The sequence below is a fragment of the Heptranchias perlo genome, chromosome 16, assembly GCF_035084215.1.
Source record: "Heptranchias perlo isolate sHepPer1 chromosome 16, sHepPer1.hap1, whole genome shotgun sequence".
Lineage (NCBI taxonomy): Eukaryota > Metazoa > Chordata > Chondrichthyes > Hexanchiformes > Hexanchidae > Heptranchias > Heptranchias perlo.
Window position 1 is genome coordinate 18,711,384 of NC_090340.1, and position 7,180 is coordinate 18,718,563.

Sequence of the window (7,180 nt, forward strand, 5' to 3'; positions counted from 1 at the left end):
CGGTTCACCAGCTGCATCCAGCCAAACAGGGATTTCTATTGTTCCTTTGCATGTAATAAAATCTTTGCTGTAATCTGGCGTCGCCAAGCCAATACTTTAGGGAAACCCAAGCAGCACTTGTTACGATGATCTCAGGAGTGAAGTACAGATACACTGCCTGACAACATCCTTCAAATTAGAACAGTGCAAAAAGGAAACAAAACAACATACATTCAATTGTAAGAGTCCAAGTGGTCTATAATTGCATATCTGTGCGTGTGTGTGCTTGAGGATGTGTGTTAATGATTATACCTCTATGTCTGTGTATGCTTCTGTTTTTTTTTGTGTGAATGCATGTACTAGTGTTTCCTGCATTACAACAGTGACTATATTTCAAAAGTACTTAATTGGCTGTAAAGTGCTTTGGGACATCCTGAGGTCATGAAAGGCGCTATATAAATGCAAGTTATTTTTTTATTAGCAGAAACCTGTACTTGTGATTTAGCTTGTGAGCTCATGATAGTGTGAGTTGGTGCAGGTTTGTTACCATATCAGCTTGTGTCAACGTGTGAGAGCAGGTGTGTGTAAATGTGGTTGTGTGCTGCCATGAGTGCATTTGTCCAAGTGGAGTTGAGAGTGAGTGATAGATAAATGTGCTGCACATGACGGTTTTCAAGTCAGAGTGTCGTTGTTGGGAAATGTCAAACTTGGCTGGTCAGATCGGAACAAAGTTCAAATTAAATTGTTATTTTGTTGAGGAAATTTGAGTAGTGCCAGAGGCCGTTTAAATTGTTAATGTACAATTACCATCGACATCAACAACAACTTGCCTTTATATAGCGCCTTTAACAGAGTAAAACGTCCCAAGGCGCTTCACAGGAGCGTTTTCAAACAAAATTTGATACTGTGCCATATTAGGACAGGTGACCAAAAGCCTGGTCAAGGAGGTAGGTTTTAAGGAGCGCCTTAAAGGAGGAGAGGAGGAGAGAGAGATGGAGAGGCAGAGAGGTTTAAGGAGGGAATTCCAGATCTAAGGGCCTAAGCAGCTGAAGGCCGCCAATGGTGGAGTGATTAAAATCAGAGATGCGCAAGAGGCAAGAATTGGAGAGCGCAGAGATCTCGGTAGGTTGTAGAGCTGGAGGAGGTTACAGAGATGGGGAGGGCCGAGGCCATGGAGGGATTTGAAAACAAGCATGAGAATTTTAAAACTGAGGCGTTCCAGGACCGGGAGCCAATGTAGGTCAGCGAGCAGGACTTGGTGCGAGTTAGGATATGGGCAGCAGAATTTTGGATGAGCTCAAGTTTATGAAGGGTTAAAGAGGCCAGAAGAGAATTGGAATAGTCGAGACATCAATAAGTAAAATCTACATGAACCAGTTAATATTGATTGTCATAAAATATTACTGATACTGTTTGTAATAGTGGAATAAAAGATCTTATTCATGTAGAATCATAGAAATCATAGAAAATTTATGGCACAGAAGGAGGCCATTCGGCCCATCGTGTCCACGCCTGCCTAATCTAGCACTTGGTCCGTAGCCTTGTAGGTTACAGCTCTTCAGGTGCACATCGAGGTACTTTTTAAATGTGATGAGGGTTTCTGCCTCCACCACCCTTTCAGGCAGTGAATTCCAGACCCCCACCACTCACTGAGTGAAAAACTTTTTCCTCAGCTCCCCTCTAATCCTTCTACCAATTACTTTAAATCTATGCCCCCTAGTTGTTGACCTCTCTGCTAAGGGGAATAGGTCCTTCCTACCTACTCTATCTAGGTCCTTTATAATTTTGTACACCTCAATTAAATCAGCCCTCAGCCTCCTCCAAAGAAAATAACCCCAGCCTATCCAATCTTTCCTCATAGCTAAAATTCTCCAGTGCTGGTAACATCCTCGTAAATCTCCTCTGTACCCTCTCTAGTGCAATTACATCCTTCCTGTAATGTGGTGACCAGAACTGTATGCAGTACTTAAGCTGTGGCCTAACTAGTGTTTTATACAGTTTTAGAATAACCTCCCTGCTCTTATATTCTATGCCTCGGCGAATAAAGGAAAGTATCCCGTATGACTTCTTAACCACCTTATCTACCTATCCTGGCATCTGTGGACATGCATTCCAAGGTCCCTCACTTCCTTTACACCTCTCAGTATCCTCCCATTTATTGTGTATTCCCTTGTTTGCCCTCCCCAAATGAATTGCCTCACACTTCTCCAGATTGAATTCCGTTTGCCACTTTTCTGCCCACCTGACCAGTCCATTGATATCTTCCTGCAGTCCACAGCTTTCCTCCTCACTATCAATCACACGGCCAATTTTTGTATCATCTGCAAACTTCTTAATCATGCCCCCCACTTAATGTTGTATATATTGTGTAATATATACCACAAAAAGTAAGGGACCTAGTACTGAGCCCTGCGGAACCCCCATGAAAACAGCTTTCCAGTCACAAAAACACCCGTCAACCATTACTCTTTGCTTCCTGCCACTGAGCCAATTTTGGATTCAACTTGCCACTTTCCCTTGGATGTTGTGTGGCTGTTTAATTGGAGAGTATGATGGCACTCAGTGCGTCATATTGATTTAGTCTGGAATGTTGCAGATTATTTGTGACCAGTGTATCTTAAACCCTTACTGAAAGTTTTGACAAATGTATCCTGGAAAATTATAATAGATTTGTCCCAAGATGGGAGCATGTGAAAAAGTCAAAGAATGAAAATTATTGTTTTCTATTTTATAGATTATATTAACCATAGATGAATGGGGTAAATGTGCTTTTGAAATACCTGTGACAACTGATTTAATGAATTCGCGTTTCCAGCGGGAGGCTTTGCCTGTCAGGAGTGCATGTTGGGAAATTATGGGTCTAGACCATCATAAGTAGCGCACCTACGCTCTCCAAATGTGCACTCCCACCAGGCAAGGCTCCCCACCCGTAGCACGCTTTGGTATGTGAGCCCTCTCGAGCTAAGGTGGAAGCTGTCCTTCCTTACTAAACTATAAAATGGAGGAGAGTCCTGCTGTCTATGAGAATGTATGTAGGAACATAGGAACAGGAGTAGGCCATTCAGCCCCTCGAGCCCACTCCACCATTTGATAAGATCATGGCTGATCTGTGATCTAACTCCATATACCTGCCTTTGGCCCATATCCCTTAACGCCTTTGGTTGGCAAAAAGCTATCTATCTCAGATTTAAATTTAGCAATTGAGCGAGCATCAATTGCCGTTTGTGGAAGAGAGTTCCAAACTTCTACCACCCTTTGTGTGTAGAAGTGTTTTCTAATCTCACTCCTGAAAGGTCTGGCTCTAATTTTTAGACTGTGCTCCCTACTCCTACAATCCCCAACCAACGGAAATAGTTTCTCTCTATCCACCCTATCTGTTCCCCTTAATATCTTATAAACTTCGATCAGATCACCCCTTAACCTTCTAAACTCCAGAGAATGCAACCCCAATTTGTGTAATCTCTCCTCGTAACTTAACCCTTGAAGTCCGGGTATCATTCTAGTAAACCTACGCTGCACTCCCTCCAAGACCAATATGTCCTTCCGAAGGTGCTGTGCCCAGAACTGCTCACAGTATTCCAGGTGCGGTCTAACCAGGGTTTTGTATAGCTGCAGCATAATTTCTGCCCCCTTGTACTCTAGTCCTCTAGATATAAAGGCCAGCATTCCATTAGCCTTCTTGATTATTTTCTGCACCTGTTCATGACACTTCAATGATCTATTAACCTGAACCCCTAAGTCCCTTTGGACATCCACTGTTTTTAACTTTTTACCATTTAGAAAGTACCCTGTTCTATCCTTTTTTGATCCGAAGTGGATGACCTCACATTTGTCGACATTGAATTCCATTTGCCACAGTTTTGCCCATTCACCTAATCTATCAATATCCCTTTGTAATTTTATGTTTTCATCTACACTGCTTACAATGCCACCAATCTTTGTGTCATCGGCAAACTTAGATAGGAGACTTTCTATGCCTTAATCTAAGTTGTTAATAAATATTGTGAATAATTGAGGCCCCAAGACAGGTCCCTGCGGGACTCCACTAGTCACATCCTGCCAATGTGAGTACCTACCCATTATCCCTACTCTCTGTCGCCTTTCGCTCAGCCAACTTCCTAACCAAGTCCATACTTTTCCCTCGATTCCATGGGCTTCTATCTTAGCTAACAGTCTCTTATGTGGGACCTTATCAAATGCCTTCTGGAAGTCCATATAAATAACATCCATCGACATTCCCTAGTCCACTACTTTAGTCACCTCTTCAAAAAATTCAATCAGGTTTGTCAGGCACGACCTACCTTTCACAAATCCATGCTGGCTCTCTCTGACTGAACACCTCGAAAATTTTCAGTTCGTCACCCTATCCTTAATTATAGACTCCAGCATTTTCCCCACAACAGATGTTAGGCTAACTAGTCTATAATTCCCTGGTTTCCCTCTTTTTCTACTGTAAATACTGATGCAAAGTAATTATTCAATATGTCCGCCATTTCTCCATTGTCAATGACAATATCCCCACTTTCAGTTTTTAAGGGACCAACGCTGCTCCTGACCACCCTCTTTTTCCTAATATAACTATAAAAGTTCTTCGTATTGGTTTTGATATCCCTTGCAAGTTTCTTTTCATACTCTTTTTGTAGCTGTTACTATTTGTTTTGTGGCCCTTTATTGATCTTTGTATCTTTCCCATTCGCCAGGATCTGTGCCATTTTTTGCCTTTTTGTATGCCCTTTCCTTATGTCTTATACTGTCCCTTACCTCTTTAGTTGTCCATGGCTGTTTTTTTTGGCAAATAGAGTTCTTGCCCCTCAGGGGTATAAACTGGTTTTGTATCACGTTAAAGAGGGATGAGGTCCTGCAAGCAGAATATAAGGAGTTAGGAAATAAGTTAAAAAGCAGGACCTCAAGGGTAGTAATCTCAGGATTACTGCCTGTGCCACGTGCTAGTGAGTATAGGAATAGGAGAATAGACCAGATGAATGCATAGCTGGAGGGTTGGTGCAGGAGGGAGGGATTTACATTTCTGAGGAATTGGGACTGATTCTGGGGAAGGTGGGACCTGTACAAGCCGAACAGATTGCACCTCAACAGATCCGGGACTAATATCCTCGCAGGGGGGTTTGCTACTGTTGTTGGGGAGGGTTTAAACTAGAGTGGAAGGGGGATGGGAACCTGAGCAGGGAGTCAGAAGAGAGTAAAGTTGAAAGCAGCAAGAGAGGGGAGGACCCAGGGGAAATTTACAATACAAATAGTAGTTCAAGAACAAGTGAAAGGGAAAAGCGTAGAGCAGCAGAAAGAAAGTGTACTTTAGGCACTACAGATAAAGTGAAAACTAGAAGGTGTAAAGTGATTAACCCAGCATCAAAGCTGAAGGACAGGCTAGGGTGTGTGGCCCAACTAAGAGTTGTATATACAAATGCACAGAGTATAAAGAATAAATTAAATGAACTACAGGCACAAATTCAAATTGAAGGTTATGACATGATAGCTATTACTGAGACATGGCTGCAGGATGGTCAGGATTGGGAACTAAATATACCAGGTTATAAGGTCTACAGGAGAGATAGGGAAAATGGAAGAGGGGGAGGAGTAGCCTTAGTGATTAGTGTTGAAATCACTTCAATGATAAAGGAGGATATAACGAGAGGTAAGCAGCCAACAGAGACCTTATGGGTTGAATTAAGAAATAGGAAAGGATCTAAGACTATAGTGGGAGTTGTATATAGGAGCCCTGGCAGCAGCTCTGAAGTGCTAGATTGTATAAATGCAGAGATTAGACAAGCGTGTAACAAAGGCATAGTGGTCTTAATGGGGGACTTTAACCTTCACATAGATTGGGGAAAGCAGACTAGCAACTGTCGGAAAGGTAGTGAATTTTTTGAGTATGTCCGGGATAGTTTTCTGCAGCAGTATGTCCTGGAGGCAACAAGGGGGCAAGCCATACTAGATTTAGTAATGAGAAATGAACCATATTTAGTTAACGGCTTAACTGTGCGTGAACATCTATCCAATAGTGATCATAACATGATCGAGTTCAAGGTAGTGTTTGAAAGGGAAAAAAGTGAATCAGCTGCTAAGATTCTAGACTTGGATAAGGCTGTCTTCAATGGGATGAGACAGAGACTGTCCACAGTAAACTGGGCAAATCTGTTAATGGGTAAAACGACTGATGATCAGTGGGAAATGTTTAAAGAAATATTTAACATGATATAGAACCAGTTTATACCCCTGTATGTCGGCAGGTTGTTTGATCTGTAGATGAGCCATGATGCAGCAGCTTTGTCCTAGGTATTAATGAAATGACATTTGGCTAACTCTCAACAAAGATATGAGGCCTGTACAAGGAATGAACACCTGTTAATCAAGTCCTTTCTAAGTATTATAGTACATTATGTCGTTGAGCTCAGTTGATTGGTAGCTCCATATTCATTGGCCTTTTTATCTGGCACATATAGCGCAGACTTTCCTCAATGCCTTAAGCTCTGGTTGGTTAATTTTCTGGAATTGACACAAGAGGCTATTTTAACTTGAGGCGCACAACAGGCAGGTGGTGGGAGGAGCACGCCTGTCACTAGCCTGTTGTTACCTCGGTGAAGCCTGAGCCATTTTGAGGCCCGGGCCTCATTTACATGCAGCCGGCGAGGAGGAGCAATCCTGCTCATCTTGGCACCGGCAAAAAAAAATTCCTGGACCACTTTCTGAGCAGCCTCCAGTGGCCCCTTTAGGAATCGTTGGTTAGGCCGCTCAACATCTGGTACAAATGGGCAAAGCATGCATGGTGCATGCTCCATCCATTTGTACCTCGTAATTGCAATCAGGGTGCTGTGTACGTCATAGGACCCCTATTTGCATGTTACACGAAGCCTCCCACCTAAAACAGGAAGGCACTCCAGCTGCCCATGTCAGGACCCCATCTAAGATGGCGACGGCCAGAGTGCCAGTGTAAACAGGCCAGTAAGTGACCCAATACAATTTTCAGGCCACTACACCCCTTTACGCTAGGTGTGGGCCCTTACAATTGGCCTATGGCCTCTTCAGTGGGCAAAAATATTGCCTTATCCAGGTACTAACATCACAACAGGAAGTCTACAGTAAGACTGTTTCCTCAAAAAGTCTTGCAGATAATCAGATTACATAAGAAATATGTTCCGAATATATTTAAACTCCTTGTACACCAATTCTATTTTTATTGTTTTCT